Source organism: Oryctolagus cuniculus, chromosome 14 (genome assembly GCF_051225735.1).
Source record: "Oryctolagus cuniculus isolate XC-2025 breed Fujian yellow rabbit chromosome 14, ASM5122573v1, whole genome shotgun sequence".
NCBI lineage: Eukaryota > Metazoa > Chordata > Mammalia > Lagomorpha > Leporidae > Oryctolagus > Oryctolagus cuniculus.
In genome coordinates this window covers 6,251,470-6,275,028 of record NC_142880.1, presented here as the reverse complement: position 1 = coordinate 6,275,028, position 23,559 = coordinate 6,251,470, and the positions used below count along the sequence as shown (strand labels likewise).

At 41.0% G+C, this 23,559-nt stretch overlaps 1 protein-coding gene and 1 non-coding gene across 20 annotated transcripts in view; both read right to left on the bottom strand.

Annotated features, from left to right (window-relative positions):
• The window catches only part of XRCC4 (X-ray repair cross complementing 4), a 286,024-nt gene extending 262,545 nt beyond the window's left edge, over window positions 1-23,479 (bottom strand). For 4 of the 19 annotated variants that reach the window (XM_070056397.2, XM_089312973.1, XM_089312987.1 and 1 more), the window contains exon 1: window positions 23,349-23,477. The gene's annotated coding sequence lies outside the window, so the exon portion shown is untranslated. Of the gene's footprint in view, window positions 1-6,500; window positions 6,670-11,442; window positions 11,603-17,387; window positions 17,573-22,559 lie in introns of those variants that run through there. The other 15 variants (XM_070056391.2, XM_089312986.1, XM_089312974.1 and 12 more) reach the window with 12 other exon arrangements.
• LOC127492918 (U6 spliceosomal RNA) lies at window positions 821-925 on the bottom strand. The gene has a single exon (XR_007922736.3). It is a non-coding gene; the product is annotated as a U6 spliceosomal RNA (small nuclear RNA).
• Window positions 23,480-23,559: the final 80 nt, after the last annotated feature.

The window sequence follows — 23,559 nt, the reverse complement described above, 5'->3', positions numbered from 1 at the left end:
TGGGATGCCGGTGCTGCAGGCGGAGGATTAACCTAGAGCGCCACGGCGCCAGCCCCTGAATAAGTTTTCTATGTCCTCCTGCTTTTATCCTCCTTTAGGAATTCCTAAGACACATATATTCAGTCATTTGATGACATCTCATAAATCATAAACATGGTTTCATGTTTTGGTTTTTTCTTTTTCGTTTGTCTATTTCAAAAGATTTGTCTTTTGTTCAGATACTCTTTCTTCTGCCTCACTGAGTCTGTTAATGTTTTCTGCTGTATTTTTACTTGACACCGTGAGTGCTTCATTTTCTAATATTTCAGTTTGATTCTACTTTAATATCTTTATCCCCTGGCAGAATTTCTCTCCCATGTCATGTATGAATTTAACTCATGTTATTGTTTCTCTTTAAGTAATCTTATAATCATTATTTTGAATTCCCTTTCCAGCATTTCGTCTATGTCCTCATCTTCACAGTCTAATAGTAACCATTACTGTGTTCCTTTTGGGGTGTCCTACTGCATTCCTTGTTCATGTCCCTTATTGTTTCTACATTTATTTTTGTGCATCAAGGAAAATATTTGTTGGTATCTCTTCTAAAGGCTTTTTTCTTAAGAATATGCTTCGGTAGTTCAGTGGAATGCCTGGGACTTACAGCTGATATCCAGAGATGTGTGCTGGGTGGGGCTATGGAGCTCTGTCCAATGTTTTGGATCTGTAGTGACACTCAAGTCACGACCGGAAGACCTCTATCCACAGTAAGGGGAGGGAATGGTCATAATGGCTGGTGTGTCCATCACCTCAACCTTTCCTTGAGACATGTTGAAAAAATGCCAAAAATATCAAACACTTCATGAATTTGCCTGTCATCCTGACACGTGGGCCATGCTAGTCTTCTCTGTATCGTTCTAATGTAAGTATATGTGCTGCCAGCAAGCACCCAACAGCATATTAAAAACATTATTGGGCTGGGTACTGTGATTCAGTAGTTTAAGCAGATAATTCCTATATCTGAGTGCCCGGTTGAGTCCCAGTTCCTCGGTGACTCTAATCCAGCTTCCTGCAAATGCACCTGGGAGGAAGCAGATAATAGTGCAAATGCTTGGGTTCCTGCCATCCATTTGGGAAACTCAGAAGGAATTCCTGGCTCCTGGCTTCAGTCTGGCTTAGTTCTGGCTACTGCAAGCATTTCTGGAGTGAAGCGACAGATCTCTGTTTCTCCTCTCTCTGCACTCTGGCTTTAAATATCTAGACGCCTGCTTTAGGGGCAGTGTGCAGTGCAAAAAACAATTACCTATCATGGTCAAGTAAGATTGATCCCAGGGATGCAAAGGTGATTCAACACACACAACGAATTGATATGGTACACCACAGCAACAAAACAAAGTGCCTAAATCACTTGCAGGAACGGTACTGGATAAAATCAATCATCTCTTCATGATAAAAACTAAACAAATTATATAGAGAAGGAATAGATCTCAGCATCATGAAGGCCATGTAAGACAAGACAACAGTAAACATCATACCAAATGGGAAAAAGCTGAAAACTCTCTCGTATCTGGAACAAGACTAGGATGCGCACTTTCTATACTTCTATTCAACATAGTAGCAGAAGTCCCAGCCAGAGCAATTAGGCAGGGGAAATAAATAAAGGGCTTCCATATCAGAAAGGAAGAGGCCAAACTGTCAGCTCACAGATATAATGATGTCAAATACAGAAAACCTCAGACTCCACCAAAAATCTGTTAAAACTAGTAAGCAAAATTAGCAAAGCTGCAAAATACAAACTCAATATGCAAAATCAGTGGTGTTATTAGAATAGCGAATTACCTAAAAAAGAAATTCTATTTCCAATATCTACAAAAATAAATACCTAAGAATAAAATTCAACAAAGAATTGAGATATCTCTCAATGAAAAAATATAAATGTTTGATAAACCAAATCAAACAGGACCTCAAAAATGTAAAGACATTCTAGGTTCATGGATTAGAAGAAACAACATTGCTAAAATGTCCATACTACCCGAAACAAATTACAACATCAATGCAACTCTACCAAAATATCAATATTTTTCACAGAGCTACCAAAAAGTGCTACTGAAATGCATAGATAACCACAAAGACCCTGAACAGCTAAAGAAATCTTGAGGCATAATAATAATGCAAGAAGAATTATACCACCTGATATCAAAATACATTATAATGCTACAGTAATTACAAAGCTTATTAGCATAAAAACAGACACACAGACCAACTAAACAGAATACAGACCCTAAAAGTAAACCCATCCATCTCAGCCACTTAATCTTTGACAAAAGCACTAAGAACACGTTACAAAAATTGCAGTTTTTAGTAGAAAAATTGGGTAGCCACATGCAGAGCAATGAGACTAGATCCATGTCATTCACTGTTCAAAAATTCACTCAAAATATATTAAATACTTAGATGTAAGACCTGAGATTTTCAAATTCCCAGAAGAAAACATAAGGGAAAGGCTTCAGGACACTGGAACAGGTAAGCCTTTTTGTTTGCTTTGTTTTGTTTTGTTTTGTTTTTGAGCAGACCCAAAAGAATATGGAACAAAAATAAAAATAGACAGATGGGATTTCATCAAACTCAAGTGCTCTGAACAGCTAAGTAAACAATTAAGGGTAAGGAGAAACTCTATAGAATGGAAGAGAATACCACAAGTTATATATTCTGACAAGTCATTAGATGAACGCAAATCAATAAAAAAAATAATAATCCACTTTAAAATTGGGCAGTTGAAGGGCCAGCATTCTTGTGGTGTAGCTGGTTAAGCCTCTGCCTGCAATGCCAGCATCCCACGTGGGTGCTGTTTCAAGACCCACCTGCTTCACATCTGATCCAGTTCCCCTCTAACACACCTGGGATGGCCTAAATCCTTTGGGCCCAGCACCCACATAGGAGACCCAGAAGGAACTCTGGGATCCTGGCTTCAGCCTGTCCCAACCCTGGCCACTGAAGCCATGGAGGCCATTTAGGGTTTGAACCAGTGGATGGAGAATCTCTCTCTCTCTCTCTCTCTCCTCATCTCTCTGTAACTCTGCCTTTCAAATTAATAAAAGTAAATGTTTTTTAAAAAATTGGGCAGTAGACCTAAACAGGCATTTCTCAAAGACAGACATAATGGCCAACAAGTACATGAAAAAAAAAATGTTTAATAGCACTAACCATCAAGGAATTGCAATTCAGAACTACAGTGACATGCCACCTCACTCCAGTTACACTGGTTATTATCAGAAACACAAAAGACGCCAAATGAAGGCAAGGATGTGGAGATTAGAAAAACACTCGCACACTGTTGGTGGGAATAAGCACAGCCGTTGTGGACACAGTATGGAGGTCCTCAACCATCTAAAATAACTGCCAGATGAACCAACCATCGCTCCTCTGGGTAGCTGCCCAAAGGAGATGAAATCACTCTGATGGAGAAACCCCATGTTTACTGCAGCACTATTCACACCGGCCAGGAAACTGACAGGGCTTAAGTTCCATCCGCTGATGAAGGATACAGACAATGTGCTACACAGGCGCAAGATACTGTCATCTGTAACAAAGCCGATGGACCTGGAGGTCCTTACCTTAAGTGAAATAAGCAAGGCACAGGTCAACAAGTATCACATAATCTCACTTGGAAGCCGAGTCAAAAATAAGCTGAGCTTACAGAAGTTAAAAGTGAAATGGCAGTTAGCAGAGGCTGAAAAGGCAGAGGGAAAGGAGGATGGGTAAAGTTTGATTAATGGGTACTAAGTAACAGTTACACAGAAACAAGAAGTCCCAGGGTTCTTTTGCACAGTAAGGTAAGTATAGATAATGTACTGTACATTTCTCTACTAAAAACAAAAACACTACAAGATAGTGTTTTTGAATGTTTTTGCCATAAACAAATGTTAAATATTTGAGGAGACAGATATGTTTATCTGACTGGATATCACATAATGAACAGACATATAGAAACTTCACATGGTACCCAATAAATGCGTACAATTTTTATATGTCTGTTAAAAAATTCTTTTCTAAACAAAAACTAGAGAGAATCAGGCTCTGCCCTCAGTATCCCCAGATTCCACATTAGAGGGTTCCATTCCTACAGGTCTGCATCTGCAGGCTGAATCAACCACGGATCAGAAATACTCAAGGGGGGGGGGGGGTCCCAGAATTTCCAAAAAAATAAAACTTGAATTCACCAAACAAGGTACACTATACCGAATCCTGGTGAGTGTTGTAATGCGTGGCTTACAAAAGAAATCTGCAAGAGTTGAAAGAAAGAAAATGTCACATTGTCACTCCACTTAGAGTAGGAGTAAACAGTTCAGTCTGCAGTAACGTATGCCGACCTCTTTTTCTTGTCATTATTCCCTAAAACTTTCAGTCTAACAACTGTCACCACTGCATTAGGCATTAAAAATCATCTAGAGATGATACAAAGTATACAGGAGCCCGTGTGGGGCACATTAAGCAGTTAAGTCACCACTGGGGATGCCAGCATCCAGCATCCGAGTGCCTGGGCTCAGGTACCAGCCGAATTTCCAATCCAGTTTCCTGCTAATGCAAATCCTGGGAGACAGCAAGAGATGGTTCTAGTACTTGGGTCCTTGACACCCATTTGGGAGATCCAGACTGAGTTCCCAGTTCCTGGCTTTGGCCACGCACAGCCGCAGCCTCAGCTGTTGCAGGCATTTGGGGACTGAACCCGTAGATGGAAGTTCTTTCTACTACTGCATCACCACCACATAGAAATGTTAAATACTTGAAGACACAGGTATGTTCATCCTGACTGGACATTACATAACATATACATGCATCCAAACATTACACGGGACCCCTTCAACACGTATAATTTCTATTTTCGTTCACCATCTTATATAGTGGACTTGATGATTTTCAGATTTTGGTACTTGTAGGAGGTCCTGGAACCAGCCCCCTGTGGGAACTGAGGGAGAACTATATTCTCCAATCCCACAGCCTGAATCCTTACAAGATGGTCTTTGAAAAACTATAAGGATATCATTCACTTTTTCATTTGAAGGAGAAGGGCATAAAATTGCTTCAAGTTTTTATGATCTATACATAAAATCCATTAATCTCCAAAAATAAAATATTGACATTTTGTTGATACTAAGTTTACTGTGAGCAAAATTCATAAATTATGAGTTTAATGTGCCTTCTCAATTTGAAACATATTTCTCAACTTACAATTGAGTATGAAAATAAAAATCCATTTTGTTAGCTCTTCACAAAGCAAATCATACATGTTAAAAACCTATATATTTTGGGGTAGGGAAGGATGGCTAATTACAGACTGTTAGAACTGTAAAATAAATTCACAGAGTAAACCCCAGAATGAAACAAAAAAGTGTAAAATTAAGAATTTAAGATCCCCCCAATTGATAAATTAGCAATAATTCTAATTTCTACCCAAAGTTTACTGAGAAAACTACTTGTTCTTCTTTCCAATAGGATGTTATAAACACCTATAGCCCCATAAATTAACCATGTTAAAATTTTAGAAGGTTTTAAATTTGTAGATTTCACATCATAATCACTAAAATAAAAGCATAATCTTTAAACATCTCATTTAGTCATTTTTTTCCTACACTGGCCATTTTTGTCTAGATGTGCTTAATTCTGACATGCTTTATCTATTTGTGAATACTTACTTTTAGGTCAATTAATCTGTACACTTCATTTATTCACATGGTCTCTAATACTTAAACTGGAAAATGTGTTCTGTTTTTCTATTCCAATTACTGAAAAAGATACAGTGGTTTTCATAATTCTAATGGGCCCCAAATGCACAATTTCTTGGAGGGGGCAGTAGAATGTTAATTTCTGCCTCTATTGTACTTACATAGAAACATACAAAAATGAACACCCATAGAGTTTATTTTTTTCTTACGTGTGCTTTAAGAACCACACTACTGTTACTGTCAGTTTAACTCTTGGAAAGCAACATACAAATTAGAATTATGCTAAAACAGCAACTGGATTCATTGCTTGTTCGCTTGTTTGTATTTTTTTCACCATATTTGAAACAAGTGACAAATTTCTAATTATATAAACTCATTTAAAATTAAAATTCAATATTTCAATATGCCTGTCAGTAACTCACTCTTTCACAATAAAAGGGGGGGGGCCTAAATCAATAATGGTAATACATTTGCGGATCAGATTCATTTTATAATTATCTTTGAATTATTCATGTTTCAAATATTTTTCACTTTTCTGACGAATTCTAGATACTCCTCACAAAAAATTATATGGCTTTATTTTAATGATTGTTATTTTATTAAGTTCAGATCTGAAACTTAGACTACCACCTGTGACTCATGTTTAACCATTTAACATACTAACACCTCACAGGTGAAAACCAGCATCACTGAACACTGTGCCGCAGTAGGCTCAGAAGTTTTATCTATCCCAGTTTGTCCTGATTTTGTGATAATATGGCATTTGAGCCAGTTTTGAAAGCACTCCATTCTTTTACTTACTGAGGTCACCCTCTCATTAAACAGCAAATAGCACGTATCTGAGAACCACCACAGCAACAGAAGCAAAGAGGGCTTGGAGCTCCTTTTCAGACGCAGTTAGAGTAAGCTGGCCATCTCCGCTTTCACCAGGCTGTAAAAGGAAACAGTCACAGATTCTGCCCCAAGACTCCTGGAAGAAAGGGGGTGGACTCCTCTTAGAGACGTGGATTGATGAGGGTTGTAAGAAAGCCTGTGTTTTGTATTCTAAGGGCACTAAAGGTCACAGTGGTATCAGCACCTCTCCCAGCCTGAGCCAAGGATCTAAGAGGAGCCTGCAGGTGGAAACAGTTGGGTCCCACCCCAGTCTGTACATCAGTGGCTTTATTGAGAGCTCAGAACAGTTGAGAATTGAGAAGCTTATCTTTAGTACTTTGTGTCTTTGATACTTGGCCTCTCTCTTAGCAGAGAAATAAGTTGTTGGCTGGTATGCAACTGATGTGATCTACTGCCTGAACAAATACCATTCACAGTTGCTTCTGAATAAACAAGACACTTTTTAAATTAGTTTACAAAGAATTTTGTATGCTCTTTTGGATGCTGATATGGAGAAATGCAGAAGCCAACTCTCTTAGGTCAGCTCAAGTCCGTCCCAACACTGTTATCATTGTAACACCATTCTGAACTTGAGCTTTGCTTCTTTTCCCTTGTAGTAAGTCATGGCTTCTTGTCAAGCTGTTGGGCTGCAGGTGTTCAGCCTCTGCAGCTCAGCCAGGGAGTTGTACTTACAGCTCAGACAGGGCTAAATGCATGTTTCTAATGAAGCAATTAACTCAAGTGCCCCCTTGTTGAGAAAAGCAGGCAGAAACCTAAAGTGAGTTCAGAGTAAAGATTAGCACACAGCACATGCTGTTAATAGTCTGCAATTAGATTCCTGGTCACATTATTTTATCTGACTTTATTGTTTAAAATAAGGCGGGAAAGAAAGAAAATGTAAATTTTAAACCTAAAGTACTCTCATAGTTTTTTTTTTTTTTAAATGTCCTATCACATTACAAGATTCAAATACAGGAATGTATAGAATTATTTTTTTTTAAAGAGGGTTTCTGTAATGACCATGAGGTTATTTACTTTTGGAAAGCAAGTAACAGGATAATTCAATAAAATTAAGCGCAAAGGAAAAGATTATCTATGTACTTAGTATGTTTCAAAAGCACTGACCATTCATGTTTATCTTTCAACAGAATTCCCACAATGAGGACACTTTAAATTCATAATTCAATCCTAATATTTTCATTATTTATTGCATGTCTAGTAATATTCCAGTTGGTGTTACCAAAGAGTAAATTAAGAGTGTTCTACCAAAAATATAAAAAAATCACAAAATCAATTTACCTTTAGATTTCCAAAGCAATTAAAACAAAAATGTCAAGTACCCCTTCTATAGAAAAATGCTTTCCTGGAGTAGTATTTTCAATTGGGAATATCCTAAACTTTAAGAGTAAAGAGTGTATAAATTATTAAGTAGCAGTCTAATTGTATCACAATTAATCACATTCTAATAACTCTGAAAATGAAAGTTAAGGTAACCAGCTATCCAGGTTTAGCTGGGATTTTTCTGGTTTTAAAACAAAGCACCACATCCTAAGAAATCTCTCAATAACAGGCAAATCAGGAATGTCAGCCACTGTAGGGTAGTAGTAAAACAGTTAGGACTGTTAACATAATCTTGCCCAAAAACTCATAATGTACAGCTGATGTTCACGGAAAATAATGAATTAATTTGATGCTTCTAAAATAAAGCATTTGAACCATGAAACAAGTGTAAAAAACATGACATCTGTGCCACACTCACAGTCTAGTCTCCATTTCCTCTCATGACGGTGGAATGCCAGCTGCTATTCCGAATATCCTGTTATTGCTTGTTTCCTCTACGTATCTTTTACAAACACCATCAATGATCATTTGTTTCAGTGAGTCATCTAAATTTCACTTCCTTCCTTTTCTCTTATCCTGGAAGGTGGGTACTAAAAAGCAATAAAGTGATCTAAGGCCTGAATAAATTCCCCACACAGAATCTAACACTCGGATCCAAAATGTCCTTAAAATTGGACCCAAACTTTAAAAAGAATCACTTCTTTCATTTTCATCAAACGGCTACTCTCACTTACAAACAAGCTTGGCAGAAAGGAAGTGACAACATTTGTCATTCTGGAAACTTTCTAGACTGGCACAGCAACACTTCAGTTCTAACTGCAGCTTCACGTGAGAATGACACTTAACAGACCTATAGAGAAGAGATGACAACATTCCTCAAGGATACACAGTCTTTTATCAATGAGAACTGGGTAATTCTGGTGCCTTGAGCCTGGGGATTGTTGACACCTCTCCTTTTAATTCCAGAGGAGGGAGAGTGCTCCCAGGAAACACCACCCATGAAGCTCACAGAGAGGATCCCTCTTGCCAACTGCGATGCTAAACAGCAAAACGCAACTAAAAGCGCTTACCAGGAAAAGGAACAAAACTGAACTAGTTTCTTCCCGCTCACAAACCCCCATTTTCTTACCAATGTACATCTATCTGTTTCTTAATGGCAAACAACGGAATGAATGATAAGGTTGTGGTACTAGAGAAATGAGAGTTAATCTGGAAGAAAAAAAGTTTAATGTATCCTCAATTGTTGAACGTATCTAAGTTCAACCATCCAAAAATACTTAGGTATCATATGAAACTGATTTTTAACCTACACAAATGGCAATTTCATCTAATTCAGGTGAGAGTAGGAGTTAGCAACAGTACATGAGCACACACATGCCAAACTGAATCCAAAGAAGACTACCAACTTCTTTAAGCGTTCTAAAATACCACTGGATTAGCCATGACCATGCACACAAACCACACAGAATTTGCCGACAAGCTTCAAACCACACAAGCATCAAGACTGCCTTTGTCATTAGGAAGAAGTTGGAAAATGTGTAAGCTTCATAAAAAAAATGATTATTTTTAATCACTCTCACAAAAGAGTTAATGAAATTTTTCATACCTAATAAAGTCACTTTGTATAAGAGAAGTTTAATTTTGCAAGGCAAAATTCACTTTTCAAATATTTAATTTAAAAGGCTCATTAGTTTGAAATAATGACTTGACATCAATGTGCAAGAAACCAGTTGCAAAAATTCCACTCCATCTACCTGTCCATCAGACATTAAGGAAGCAGTGGATAGAAACTTTGTGCTCAATAAAGAAAACTCTAGAAATTTAAAAAAAAAATGAAGCATTCCTTCCAGAAACTTTGAATCCACTTAGGGAAATATAAGAAAATTTTACAAAAATCATAGCTAAAATAGATATATTCAAAGCAATACAAAGTTTTGCTCTGTGGGAGTTAAAGTATTTACAAAATAATAAGAAGTATATCAAGTACATAATAGGTGACAAATGAAAATTGCTATATTTTCCAATGTAAAAAAATTGCAGAACCAAAATAAACAAAAACAAGAGATGAAAAAGAATGCTTATATGAGGAATCTAATGTTCAGAAAATTTAACACCAAGAATACACTATCAGATCCACTAAAAGCAACAATGAAATTCTAATGCCTAGAAAGTTACCTTTAATAAAAAAATATAAAATGCATATTATTAAATTCAATTTTGCCTATATGACTATATCATTTTGATATAGTGATACACAAAGGTACACAAAACGTAAGAAACACAAAATATTCAGACAAATGCCGATTCAAGTGCATGCTTCTCATTTTACCAAGGGCCCTAGCTCCAAAGGAAACAAGGACATACCACAAAATAAATCATAAAATTTTCTAAAACAAGTTGTACTAAGTTTTTTTTGTGTGTATTTTAGTATGACACCTCCCTTGCTCAGGACAAATGATGATCATGACCAATTGTATAAGACTTCTGTTATAAGAAGATGCTTGGATTTTTGCTAAACTCCATTTGTATTTGAGGTCTATATAGGTCTAATAGCAAAGTAGCTATTGCCCAGTGAGATTCAGCCAAGTAAGAACATCCCAAGACATGACAATCACAATAGTTCAGGTATGTCCGATTCAGTATCAAGGGAATTCTCTGACACAGGACACAGGAGAGAAAGAGGGAAAGACAGGGAGAGAGGGAAAGGATGAAGGAGAAAGGGAGAGCGAAATTTGAGAATGAAAATATACGAACAGCAAAAATTAAATTAAGGTTCAAATATGGCTAATATATAGCTAATCACAACATTTACACAAAGAGGGTCTTACTAAATCGTTAATTTCACCTAAGAACTCAAGCCATGTGTGTGTCAATGAGGGAATGGAATAAACATGTCATGAACTGTGCTAGGAACTTGCCATATACTGCTTTAATCTTCACAGTCACACATCTAAAAATGAGAAAATCGAAATTCAGCCGGGTTACTTAAGAGCAGAAGTGTACTCAAGTTTAGAAGTATCTGATACACAAACACCAAGGAAAGACTCAACCCTGGGTGGTCTCTGAATTTCATATCGGACCTCACGTTCTCAGTGTTCCTTCTGTTCTCATCTGATGACGATCAAGACATCACAACTACTGTTAACTCCTACCAATAAGTTTTCTTCATTTCTGCTATTAAATTGTCTTCCCTTAACCTATAAACAAGTTATAACAAAGCCTTACCCAGATCTACATAGTGAGATGATAAATAACTCTGAATTTCTCATGTGGGAACTTCAAATAATTCAGGCAAAGTTCCTTATCAAGATTATTATACCCTTACCATTATACCTACTTTATTTTATATTATTCTAACAATTTTAAATTTAAAAGTATACAGCTCAATCCTTCTTGTGCTACTCATCAAATCCCCCAAAAAATATTTCTTTGAGGAACTCCTTATGTCTCTTGTTTTAAAATGAAAGAGGTGGGGGCCAGGGCTGTGGCGCAGTGGGTTAAGCTGCTGTCTGCAGAGCTGGCAACTCACGTGGGTACCAAGTCGAGTCCCAGCTGTTCCACTTCTGAACCAGCTCCCTGATGTGCCTGGGAAAGCAGTGCAGGATGGCTCAAATGCTTGGGCCTCTGCATCCACACAGAAGAACTAGAGGAAGCACCTGGATCCTGGCTTCGGCCTGTTCCAGCCCCAGCTGTTCCAGCCATTTGGGGAGTGAACCAACAGAGAAGCAAATGAAGGATCCCCTCCCCCCACCAGCCCCCTCTCTGTTTCTCTCTCTCTCTCCTCTCTGTCTCTAATTCTGACTTATAAATAATTTTTTTAAAAATTAGAGGTAAGTTACTAGAATAACTACAGATGTATATACAGTAAATATGTCAATTGATTTTTATATTTATTTTATTATCCTCCCCTTTCCTCACACTCTGACTTTTCTGATATAAATCCTATCTTAAAACTAAACTTACTGTTTTGGGATTCAAATAGAAAAGAACTCATAACACACTGGCATAAATATGTTCCCTTGGCAACACCCACAAATTCTCCCTGAACTACCAGCTATGATAAATTCATGCTAACAGAAAATCAACATGATTCTGATCAAATCTCTGAATCTAACTACTAATCTCCAGGAACACAAAAGATAGAGGAACACGTTCCATGCTACTAAAGAGATACAACCAGCAAAATCTAGACAGAGAGAACTCCAGCGGGCAACCATCTTAGTCTCTTCAACAAAGGAGTTTCAATGGACAAAGTATTGGGTCAGGGCTGGCACTGTAATTCAGCAGGTTAAGCTGCCACCTGGGATGCTGGCATCCCTTATGGACCCAGGGTCAAGTCCCAGCTGCTCCACCTCTGACCCAGCTCCCTGCAAATGCATGTGGAAATCAATACAAGATGGCTGAAGTCCTTGGGCCACTGCCACACATGTGGGAAACTCAGATAAAGGGCTTGGCTCCTGGCTATGGCCTGTCCCAGCCCTGGCCATGGTGGCCATTTGGGAAATGTAGAACCCGAAAGATCTCTCTCTCTGTCTGCCCATGCTCCCCAACCCTCTTCTACTATGCCTTTAAAACAAATCTTTAAAAAGTTATTGGGGGGCTGGCGCCATGGCTCACTTGGTTAATCCTCCACCTGCGGAGGTTAATCCTCCACCTCCATATGGGAGCTGGGTTCTGGTCCAGGATGCTCCTCTTCCAGTCCAGCTCTCTGCTGTGGCCCGGGAGGGCAGTGGAGGATGGCCCAAGTGCATGGGCCCCTGTACCCACATGGGAGACTAGGAAGAAGCACCTGGCTCCTGGCTTCGGTTTGGCGCAGCGCTGGCCGTAGCAGCCATTTGGGGAGTGAACCAATGGAAGGAAGACCTTTCTCTCTCTCTCTCTCTCTCTCTCTCTCTCACTGTTTATAGGTCTACCTGTCAAATAAATAAATAAATAAAGGTATTGGGAAAAATATACATGTTAAAAGATACTTAAAACAACAGCAAACTTAAATCATTATTCAACCAAAAAACTTAAACTTTTTAAAGTAACTTGAGAAAGCCCAAGTCAAATTAAGGTATTTGGTAACATTACAGAATTACTGTTAAATCTGATATTTTAAAAGAATAGTGGCTATGTTCTATGAAGTGTCCATTTTAATTATATATATATATAGTAAATTATGTACATTTTTTAATGCTATGATTCCTGGGATTTCTTTGAAAGTAATTTAGAAAAGAAGAGCAAAGGGTGAGGAGAATAGAAACGAAATGAAATGCACCATGGGATGATACCAATGATGCTATATGATCAGTGCATGAGAAGCCATTAGAGTCCCTATGCTTGTATGTTTAAATTGTCCATAATGCATTTGTCAGCTGTCTGTTACTACAACAAAATATCTCAGAAAACAGACTCTATACAGAGAAAAAGTTTATTTTTGGCTCACGGTTTGGCATGTTCAGAGTCCAAGAAACAGCAGGACTCACTGGGTAGGTCTCTGGTTAAGGCTCTTCTGCTGGCACAATGCCATGGTGGCTCAGAGAATCACATGGCAAGAGAGAACACCTGTGTCTAGGTCACTCCTTATGAAGCCACCAGGATTAGATCCTGGGGCTCCACACCAGCAACCTTATCCAACCCAATCACTTCCCAAAAGCCCACCTCCCAACAGTGTAACTGGACACTTGCCACTCTTTCAGTGCCATTATCATAAGACTTTGGGGACCAAGCCTTTAACACACAGGCCTCTAGAGGACACCCAAACTGACCTCCAAACCATAGCACGTATTTGTCAAAATAAAGTGATTTCCAGCAAATGTTACTGAGCATCAGGCTGATGATACTCATTAGAGGCATACTTGTAAAAAGATGGAGAAAAGACATCTATTAGGAGTCTAATCTTAAATATATAATTTAAAGCTTCAAAATGAAGGGAATATATCTAAAGAATTGACTTCTTTGAAACTTCAAATAAGTATTATACCAGGAACACCAGCACAAATGCTCTTAAAAATATTTTAAACTGAACTTAAGAACAATAAAAAAGCTGAAATTATTACAATATTTATCAGCACTGTATAAATAACCTGTTCAGAAAGCCAAGACGTGGGCGTTTGGTGTAGTAGGTGAACACGCCACTTGGGATGCCCAAATCCCATACCAGAGTGCCTGGGTTTGAGAGCCTGGCTCCACGCCTGCTTTTAGCTTACTGCTAAGACACATTTGGAATCAGTAGGTAATAACTGGGTCCCTGTCCCCGACCTGGTAGAGCCAGACTGAGTTCCTGGCTCCTACCTTTGGCCTGCCCTAGCTGTTGCAGGCGTGTGAGCAGTTTACCAGCAGTAGATGGAGGACCGCTATCTGAGTGTCTGTCTCTCTCTGCCTCTCTTTCAAATAAACATCTGTTAAAGCCAACACATAGTATATTAATATTACAGTATTTAAGCTACTTAGTTTGTATATTGTTATTACATGTAGCACCCATAGTAAAGAAACAAGCAGTAATAGAAGTGCTGATATTTTCCAAGATTTCTCATCCTGTGGCATACCATGAGAACCATGCCATTTGGGATGTTTGAGCTCAGCAGTCTAACAGTAAGTAGTCGTGTATTAGCTCTTCAGTGCTGCAACTACATGCCTGAAACGAGCTCCTACGCATGAGGGTTACTGTGGTTCACAGTACAAGATCAGGCGGGTACCACCTGGTGAGGCTGGAGAATGGCACATTGACAGAGACTGTGGAATTCAAGCTTGTGAACATCCACGTGAGTTCAGCTGTCATGTCTTGTTCTTTTTTAATATTTATTTATTTATTTATTTGAAAGAGTTACACAGAGAAAGGAGAGGAAGAGAGAGAGAGAGAGAGAGAGGAGAGAGAGGAAAGAGGTCTTCCACCCGCTGGTTCACTCCACAGATGTCTGCAACGGCTGGAGCTACGCCGATCCGAAGCCAGGAGCCAGGAGCTTCTTCCAGGTCTCCCATGCAGGTGCAGGGGCCCAAGGACTTGGGCCATCTTCTACTGCTTTCCCAGGCCATAGCAGAGAGCTGGATCAGAAGTGGAGCAGCCAGGACTCGAACGGCACCAATATGGGATGGGAGCACTGCAGGCAGTGGCTTAACCTGCTACGCCACAGCACTGGTCCCCCACATCTTATTCAAACAGTAACAAGCAGTAACTTAAATGGCCTAATTAATTTCATCTGTATTAATTTGAATGCTCCCAACTGCAGGATTCAGCACTGTTAGCTATCTCTCTCAGCACTGGAGAGCAATGCCATCAAAGCCGTGACTCACATCCCACGGTATTTCAGGTTAGACATTCGGGCAGACACAGTAGTGCTGCAAGATCAGCTGTGACTTGGGATGCCCGCATGCCATCAGAGTGTCAGATCCCGTCCCCGTTATTCTACTTCTGACCCAGCTTCCTACTTATGCATCCTGGGAAGCGGCGGATATCGGGTCAAGTACTTGGACCTCTACCACCCATCTGGGAGAACTGGATGGAATTGTGGGCTCCCGGCTTCACCACAGACCAGCCCTGGCTATTGCCAGCATTTCCAGAGTGAACCACTGGTCGAAAGATCCCTCTCTCTTGTTCTCCCTGCCCCCGCCTACTTTCGAGTAGATAAACATTTTTTGGGAAAAAAAAAAAAAAAAAAGAATGCTGCTATTAAAAGTATCTTCATTCATCCAACATTCAGAGAGAATTTTATTTTGCCACCCCACACAGACTCCCCTTGTTGTATCAAGAGAACCTTGAATGCCTCCCACCTCTACTATTCTCAACCCAAGGTTTTGGGCAGGCTGACTCTGGCTCCGGGTCTGAAGGTGGAGGCACGGACCCAGGGTAAGCCAATGTTACTTGCTAAGTACCAGTGACCGATTCAGAGATGAGACAGGGAGGCTCAATTCCAAGACCTCATACTTCTTCTACTTGTAGAGGAGAGGATATAAACTTCTCTACAAGATTTGATGTCCTGATGCTGTAAGCCTGGAGCTGCTGAGAACAAAATGAGCACACCAGGAAGCAGCACTGAGAGGTAACACCTCAGACCTGATCCCGCTTGCGGCAGACCACAGGGATGTTTGGTTGTAAGGCTGAGAGAGCCACTTTTTTTTAAAGCCACCTTGTTCAGCCTTTGAATCGGACAAATTTCAGCAAGAACCATTGCTGTTATCTAGTGGTTGTGTGGATCTCTGCAAATCCTTCAAGTCTCCTAATTTCAATTATCTCATTACATGCAAAAATGTTACCAAGTAAATAACGTATACATTCTGCCAGGAGTATGAGTACTACATTTTGGGAAATAGTATATTAAACTCATGATATTCAAACTGGAAGTTTGACGTTTTCAGTTTCATGTTTCCAGTATCATCAAATCTAAAACACATGACATTTTGAAAATACTGACAACTTTGTTATGGGTACAGAATGAGTAACTAGTAACAGGTGATTCACAAAGACAACTGATGAATATTTGTGTAATGGTCCTAAGGATTCTAGAAGGGAAAGCGTTATTATTTACACATCTGTTCAAAACAACTGTTTTAAGTCTTGGTTACATGGTAGAAAGTGTTTTCCAAGTTTTTTAAAGTCACCAATTAATAAATCTAATGTTTTCTCCTCAAAATTCAACATATTTCTTCAGCATATACACAAATACCCTCTAAAAGAGGGATTTAGTCAATGTGCATTTCAAAACTGCAGTTTGGGGCCAGCAATGTGACTTAGTGGGTAAAGCCACTGCCCATGGTGCTGGCATCCCATATCGGCACTGGTTCAAGTGCAGGCTGATCCAATTTCAATCCAGCTCCCTGCTAGTGCACCTGGGAAAGCAGCAGAAGATGGCACGAATGCCTGGGCCCCTTCACCAATGCTGGAGAACCAGAAGAAGCTCCTAGCTCTTGGCTTCGGATTAGCCCAGCTCTAGCCATGCGGTAATTTGTAGAGAGGAATGGGAAATCAACCTATCTCTCTCTCTGACTCTACCTTTCAAATAAATAAATAAATATTTTTTTAAAAAACTGCATTTTTCTCTTTTATCTTTAACTACTATAACAGAAAAGAGTAAGTTAAGCACCTTTTATAATCATATAAGATCTGTCTTCTCTTGCTTATCAAGGAATTTATGGAAACATGCGAACTTTTGACAGAATATATGTCTTCCATTGTACTTTCCATCAATTCTTCACAATAATGCATAACACCATGATGTGGGTAGGAGATCAGATTACCAAAAAACAGACATCTATCTCTACCATCAGAAAACAGAAGCCAAGAGGGGACAAGTCCTGACACCCACGTTTCAGGTTCTTCTAGACATTCTTAGGACTGCCAGTCAAAGAATATTATGTCTAGCCTCCTACAAGCTTAGGAAACACGTAAGATTGCTTGTGTGGTTCCAAAGACTACCAATGAAAGCTGCAAAGATTTCTCTGTTTTCTATCAACACGCTCTTTGCTAAGTCACAGTGATAATCACACGGGGGTTACCAGTGGTTATCCACGACCTCAACCAAAGCCATCCCCTTCTCTTCCACAGATGCTGCTGGGACACAGAAGGCAGATAATGAGAGCCGGGACACATCTCATCACACCTGAACTTCAGAAACTTGCTCTGCTGTGGTTTGGGAAGTTCCTGAGAGCACTTTCTAAGTCAGGACTTCAGTCGGTTTTCTCTGTGGATCAATGTTAAAAATGAGGAGCTGGGTTCATAAACACAATATTAAGGCAAATTATTTTTAAATTAAACTCATATATGAGCATCATAACACCAATAACTTAAGAGTAATAATTAACAACTTGCTATCATTTCTAACAAAGACAAGCTAAATCCATAAATGGTACTCCATTAGCATATGAGCACACACTATAAAAATGTCCACCTACAAATTAGCAAAGAAACACCATGAACTTTTAAATTTTCACTTTGTACGTGCTCTGCAGTTTGGACAGATGTGACTCTCTTTTCTCTGAACAGCTGCTCATTCAGACAGGTTCCTTATATACAGACTGAACCGTGTTGAATGAAAAGGTCATATTTCTTAAACAGGAACTTGGCAACTTCTAAATCCTGTGGCAAATACTGGCTTGTCTCCTTATGTCAATATCCATAGTGTCAGGATTTTGACAAGCTTCTTCAACAATAGTTGCATCTTATTTCTTGTTTCTGTTCCAACTGAGCAAATACCTTCTTTATCCAATAAAATGTTCATTCACTGCTCAAATAAAATTACCAGTAACCTAATGGCAAGACCAGATGGAACTATGTTCACCTCAACATTTCAGTCACTGTTGTTGGGTTAGGAAAGCTCAGGAAACTATGCACAGAGCCAGGATGAAGTGGCCTCCAAGAAATATTTGTTTTTAATTACTTAACTTAATCTCCGACCTAATCATCATTATCAACCTCATCATTAATACTGAGACCTTCTCAGAATTTATAGTTAATCTATTTGTTAGTCCAAACAGCTAGGTTAAGATTCAATAGACTGGTTTATACGCTGAAGATTATGGTCAGAAATCAGTCTGAATTCATGCCAATCAGAAAGGGAAATCTAACACATTACCTAGGATTAAACCGTGTTTTAAAAACAAAAATAGTGCCAAGTGTCAGAAATCACGCTAACAAACTAGTCTTCATTCAATATCCTATGAACAAATTTAAGATTATTGGGGAAAAATGTTGCATTACCTTGTAAACACCCCGGGATTATGCAGTACATAAGCAAAGGTTTATTAGAAGCAACTGGGAATAAGAACATTTGGCAGAACAGCAAGGCCTTATGAACAATTTAGAATTCTAATACAAATTTTTTCATGGGGGCAATACAAGTCTTTACAGCATTCTCCCCAAAAGAACTCACTAACATTATAAATTTTCTCACTATGCAGTAGTCCTCAGGATCAATGACTTCAGTCTTAGAAAAACAAAAAACTACAACTCACTTTCTAATCACTGCTGATAAGTTTACAAATGACAAGAAGCAAATGATACAAAGCTATAAAATGCATTAACTACATACTACTTGTACAAAAGAAATATTTCTATTAGTTTAAAGACAGCCACCTTTTTCTAGCAAATAAAACATTGATTTTATACTCTGAAAATCCAGCCTGAAATCAGAACTCTACTGCTTTAGGAGACTGTTTAGTCATGCCACTAACGCATTAAAACAGTCACTGACTACTTTCTATGTACCAAACTCTGATATCCTAAAAGAGTATCACAAATTCCCAGTTCTCTAGTGAGAAACACGCGAAAGGAATTTTTTTTTTTTTTTCATGTCTCAAAGATCTTCCATCTGCTGGCTCACTCCCCAAATGCCCACAACAGTAAGGACTGGACCAGGCTAAAGTCAAGCATCTGAGTCCCGCATGGGTGGCAGGGGCCCAAGTGCTTGAGCCACCATGTGCTGCCTGCCAGGGTGCATCAGCGGGGAGCTTGCCTGGAAACAGAGGCTGTGTTATGATATGGGATACGGATATCCCAAGTGGCAGCTTAACTCACTGCACCAGCATGCCTGTTCCTCCAAACAGAATGACAATACAACCTTGTGTAATACACAGGCACAGTGGGAACTGCGCTGGAAAGTGGGGCTAATGGCAGCCTGACATGCTAGGGCAGGCCTCCTTGAGTTATACCTGATAGGAATCTTAAAGGAGAAAGGGAGAGGTAGAAGGGAAACAGCTTAGGACTAGAAGATGACAAACAAGGAAGGCCCTTTCCAGGCAGAGGAGTCTGCATGACCCAAGGCTTGGAGGTAATAAACTGAATGACATATGGAAATGCAGACAGGTCACAGGAGCCAGACCATGTAGAGACTTGCACGTCAAAGAGAGGACACTGACTTTTCCTAAGAATCAAATGAGGAGCCATGAGAGGATTTTAAGCAGAGAAGTAATGTTACATTCCATTTTAATTTTTTTTTACTTTGGAATCATTTTGATTTTACAAAAAAGTTGCAAAGATAAAACAGAATGTTCCTGTACTGTCCCTCACCCAGTTTCTTCCAATACTAACATCTCAGAGAACCACAGTATCTTTACCAAAGGTAGGAAACAATCACTGATATATTACTATCAACTATACTCTTGTTTTGGGGAAATGGAATTCAGTTTGGGAAGCTTGAGATGTCTTTTAAATTCACAAATTGAAATGCACAGCTATGACTGGCTATGTGAATCTGGCGTTCAGAGAGGGGACTAGGAATACAAATGTGAAATTCTTTGATATTCAAAAAATATGTAAAGTCATAAGACTGAAGATATCATCAAAAGGAGGTATCGAGAGAAAAAGGACCAAGTATTGAGCCCTGGAACACTTCCACAACAAATGATTGAAGAATAGAAGGATCAGGCGAAGGAGACGGAGGAGGAACCATCAACACTGGAAAAGGAAAACCAAGAGAGATCACGGAGAAAGGAGTGATCGGGAGTGCCAAAGGCTGCTGATAACCAAATATAATGAAGAGCGAGAATAATCAACACCCAGATGCCGCTGATGACATTAACAGGGAAGTGTAGGACAGTGTGGAAGCAACAGCCGTGTTAGAGCTGGCTCGAGGAAGAACACAGAATGAGAAAATAGGACAGCAAGAACTCTTTAGAAGGGTTTTGTTGCATGGAAAGGTAAATAAATGGACATTAAAAATACAGAATGGTTAAGAGAAGCACTTCGTTAAGGTGGAAAAATTACACGCAAGGCAAAGGAGACTACTGTAGGTCTCACTCCAAGAGCCACTGGCTAAGACAATAAAAAGGAGGAAAACGCACAAGCGCTAGAACACCAAGAACCTCAGGCCCAGGCTGGAGGCTCCCTGAGGATCAGAAGAAACAGCGACTTAAGCAAAACCATGGTCTTTCAGCACCTGCGTCACAGAATGGACACAACATTAACACTGCACCAAAGCGTAAAGCGAAACGAGAAAAACCTCGTCTGGAGGCATGAAAGCAGTAACAAAGCAGCTCAAAAGAAAGTCACTCACTCTTGCACAGGATCCCTCCCCTCAGGGAGCTTCTAATTTAGTGGAGAGGGTCATGGCACACAGTAACAGCCAGCATTTACTGAGTGGTTACTGTATGCCATATCTGACTAGATGATGCATTTCTGTTAACTGAATCCTCACCACGCTGAGGACGCCCGTGCACTCTCTCCACACAATACAAAAATGTACAACTTATGGGGCTGGCGCTGTGGCGTCGTGGGTTAAGCTGCCGCCTGCACTGCCCGCATCCCATATGGGTGCTGGTTGGAGACCCAGCTGCCGCACTTTCAATCCAACTCTCCGCTATGGCCTGGGAAATCAGTAAAAGATGGCCCAAGTCTTTGGGCCCCTGTACCTCTGTGGGAGACCGGAAGAAACTGCTGGCTTCGGATGGGCAAAGCTCCAGCTGTTGCAGCCAACTGGGGAGTGACCCAGTGGATGAAAGACTCTCTCTCTCTAATTTTTTCAAATAAATAAATAAATCTTTAAAGAAAATGCACAACTTTTAATCTACACTTCTAAAAATCCCATATGGAACCAGAGTTGATAATACTCTTCCTGATGCAGAAAAGGCAGTAATTTGGGGCCAAAGGAATGTCTAGTGTTAGTAAGAAAATAATCAAACAAGATTTGAAATGCAAATCCACAGAGGAGACACCAGGAAAACAAAACAGACTTGAAAGAGTGACTTAAGTATTTAATCTAGTTTATTGCCTTTGGGAAAAAAAAAAAAAGTGGGGATTTACGCGCTTAATTAATACGCGGCTCAGTCACTACCTCCCCAAAGATCTCACCGGATGTCAGATTAGCTGTGTCTGTAGTCTCACATGAACAGAGTAAGCATGACACGTAACAGGTTACATTCACCTGTGTTCCTCCATGCTAACTTAAAAATAACTGGGGCATGTTGTTCTCTAGGATTCTCAAGCAGAGGTAAATCAGAACCCACGGCCTCTAGTTAACCACCATTCATCAATGTAAAACAGCGATTGTGACTGGAAGGCTCTTCACAGGCAGCCTGAGAGGGACCACACTGCAGTGAACCACACCCGGCCTCCTGCATTCCGCCAAGGGACACACCATCCTTCTTCTCCACCACCTAACCCAGGACAACGCGGGCGCCCGGTGAACACAGGCTGGGTAGGACCACACTGCAGTGACCACACCCGGCCTCCTGCATTCCGCCAAGGCACAGACCATCCTGGTTCCCCTACCACCACCTAACCCAGGACAACGCGGGTGCCCGGTGAACACAGGCTGGGTAGGACCACACTGCAGTGACCACACCCGGCCTCCTGCATTCCGCCAAGGCACAGACCATCCTGGTTCCCCTACCACCACCTAACCCAGGACAACGCGGGTGCCCGGTGAACACTGGCTAGGTAGGACCACACTGCAGTGACCACACCCGGCCTCCTGCATTCCACCAAGGGACAGACCATCCTTGTTCCCTACCACCTAGCAAACCCAGGACAACGCGGGCGCCCGGTGAACACTGGCTAGGTAGGACCACACTGCAGTGACCACACCCGGCCTCCTGCATTCCGCCAAGGGACAGACCATCCTGGTTCCCCTACCACCTAACAAACCCAGGACAGCGCGGGCGCCCGGTGAACACTGGCTAGGTTGTCTGTTTCATGAGCTCTGGAGAGTTCACTGTAGCAGATTCAAAACTCACGTCAGGGACACAGAGCACCGCCTTTGAGCGCAGCAGCACGTAACTGTCGCTAACAGCAGGAACACACATATTCAGGAGTCTCCCAATCCGCAGAACTCCTAGGGCGCTAAGTCAATGCCTTACAGGAACTTCACTGCGTGACTTAGCAAAGCAATACGGGCCAGCACTGTGGCAGAGCAGGCTAAGCCAAGCTCTGCCTGTAGCGCGGGCACCCCACTTGCACGCCGGTTCAAGTCCCAGCTGCTCCACTTCCGAGCCAGCTCTCTGCTATGGCCCAAAGCCTTGGGCCCCTGCACCCACGTGGGAGGCCTGGAAGAAGCTCACGATTAGAGGAAGCTACAGAACACTACGCCTGACTTTAAAGCTAGATTCTCAGGAAACAGCAAAGAGTTCTTTCCTGGCCCCAGAGGCCTAGCGGGTTCCAAACCCTGACTTCACTGTGTGGTTTGCAAAGAGCTGGCGACTGAAAACAAGGAAGGGGGCCGGAGCCGTACGACCCAACACGCAGGGATTCAAGGGCCATGCTGATCCCCCAACGCGCCCGGCGCCTCACAAAAGCGCCCGCTGTCCCCAATAATCCCAAGGGCAACAGCCCAACAGGTGCACACCCTGCGGAGGCGGCCAGCGAGCCCCGACAAGCCCAGGAGCCCACGGGGCTCACACGCTGAGGGGCATCCGAAGAGAAGTCCACGCCCTGCGGAGTTCAATGGGTACATTACCAAGAAACTCAAAAAAATTAAATGAGAAAGCAAAGGAAAACAGAAGGCGGCAGCCACTTCCGGACCCTACCTCTCAGGGCCTCCACTTCCGGTCTCCTCCGAAACGCCCGCTCCCACAGACACAGCGCTCGCAGCCAATGAGAGCGTCGGCTACTTCCGCAGCTCGGCGTGACGCCCTCTAAGTCCCGCCTCTTCCGGTAGACAGCAGCCTATCCCGGCGTCTGATTGGCGCCGCTCCGGAGGCGGTCCCGTGATAGGCCCAACCGGACAGCGGGAAGGGC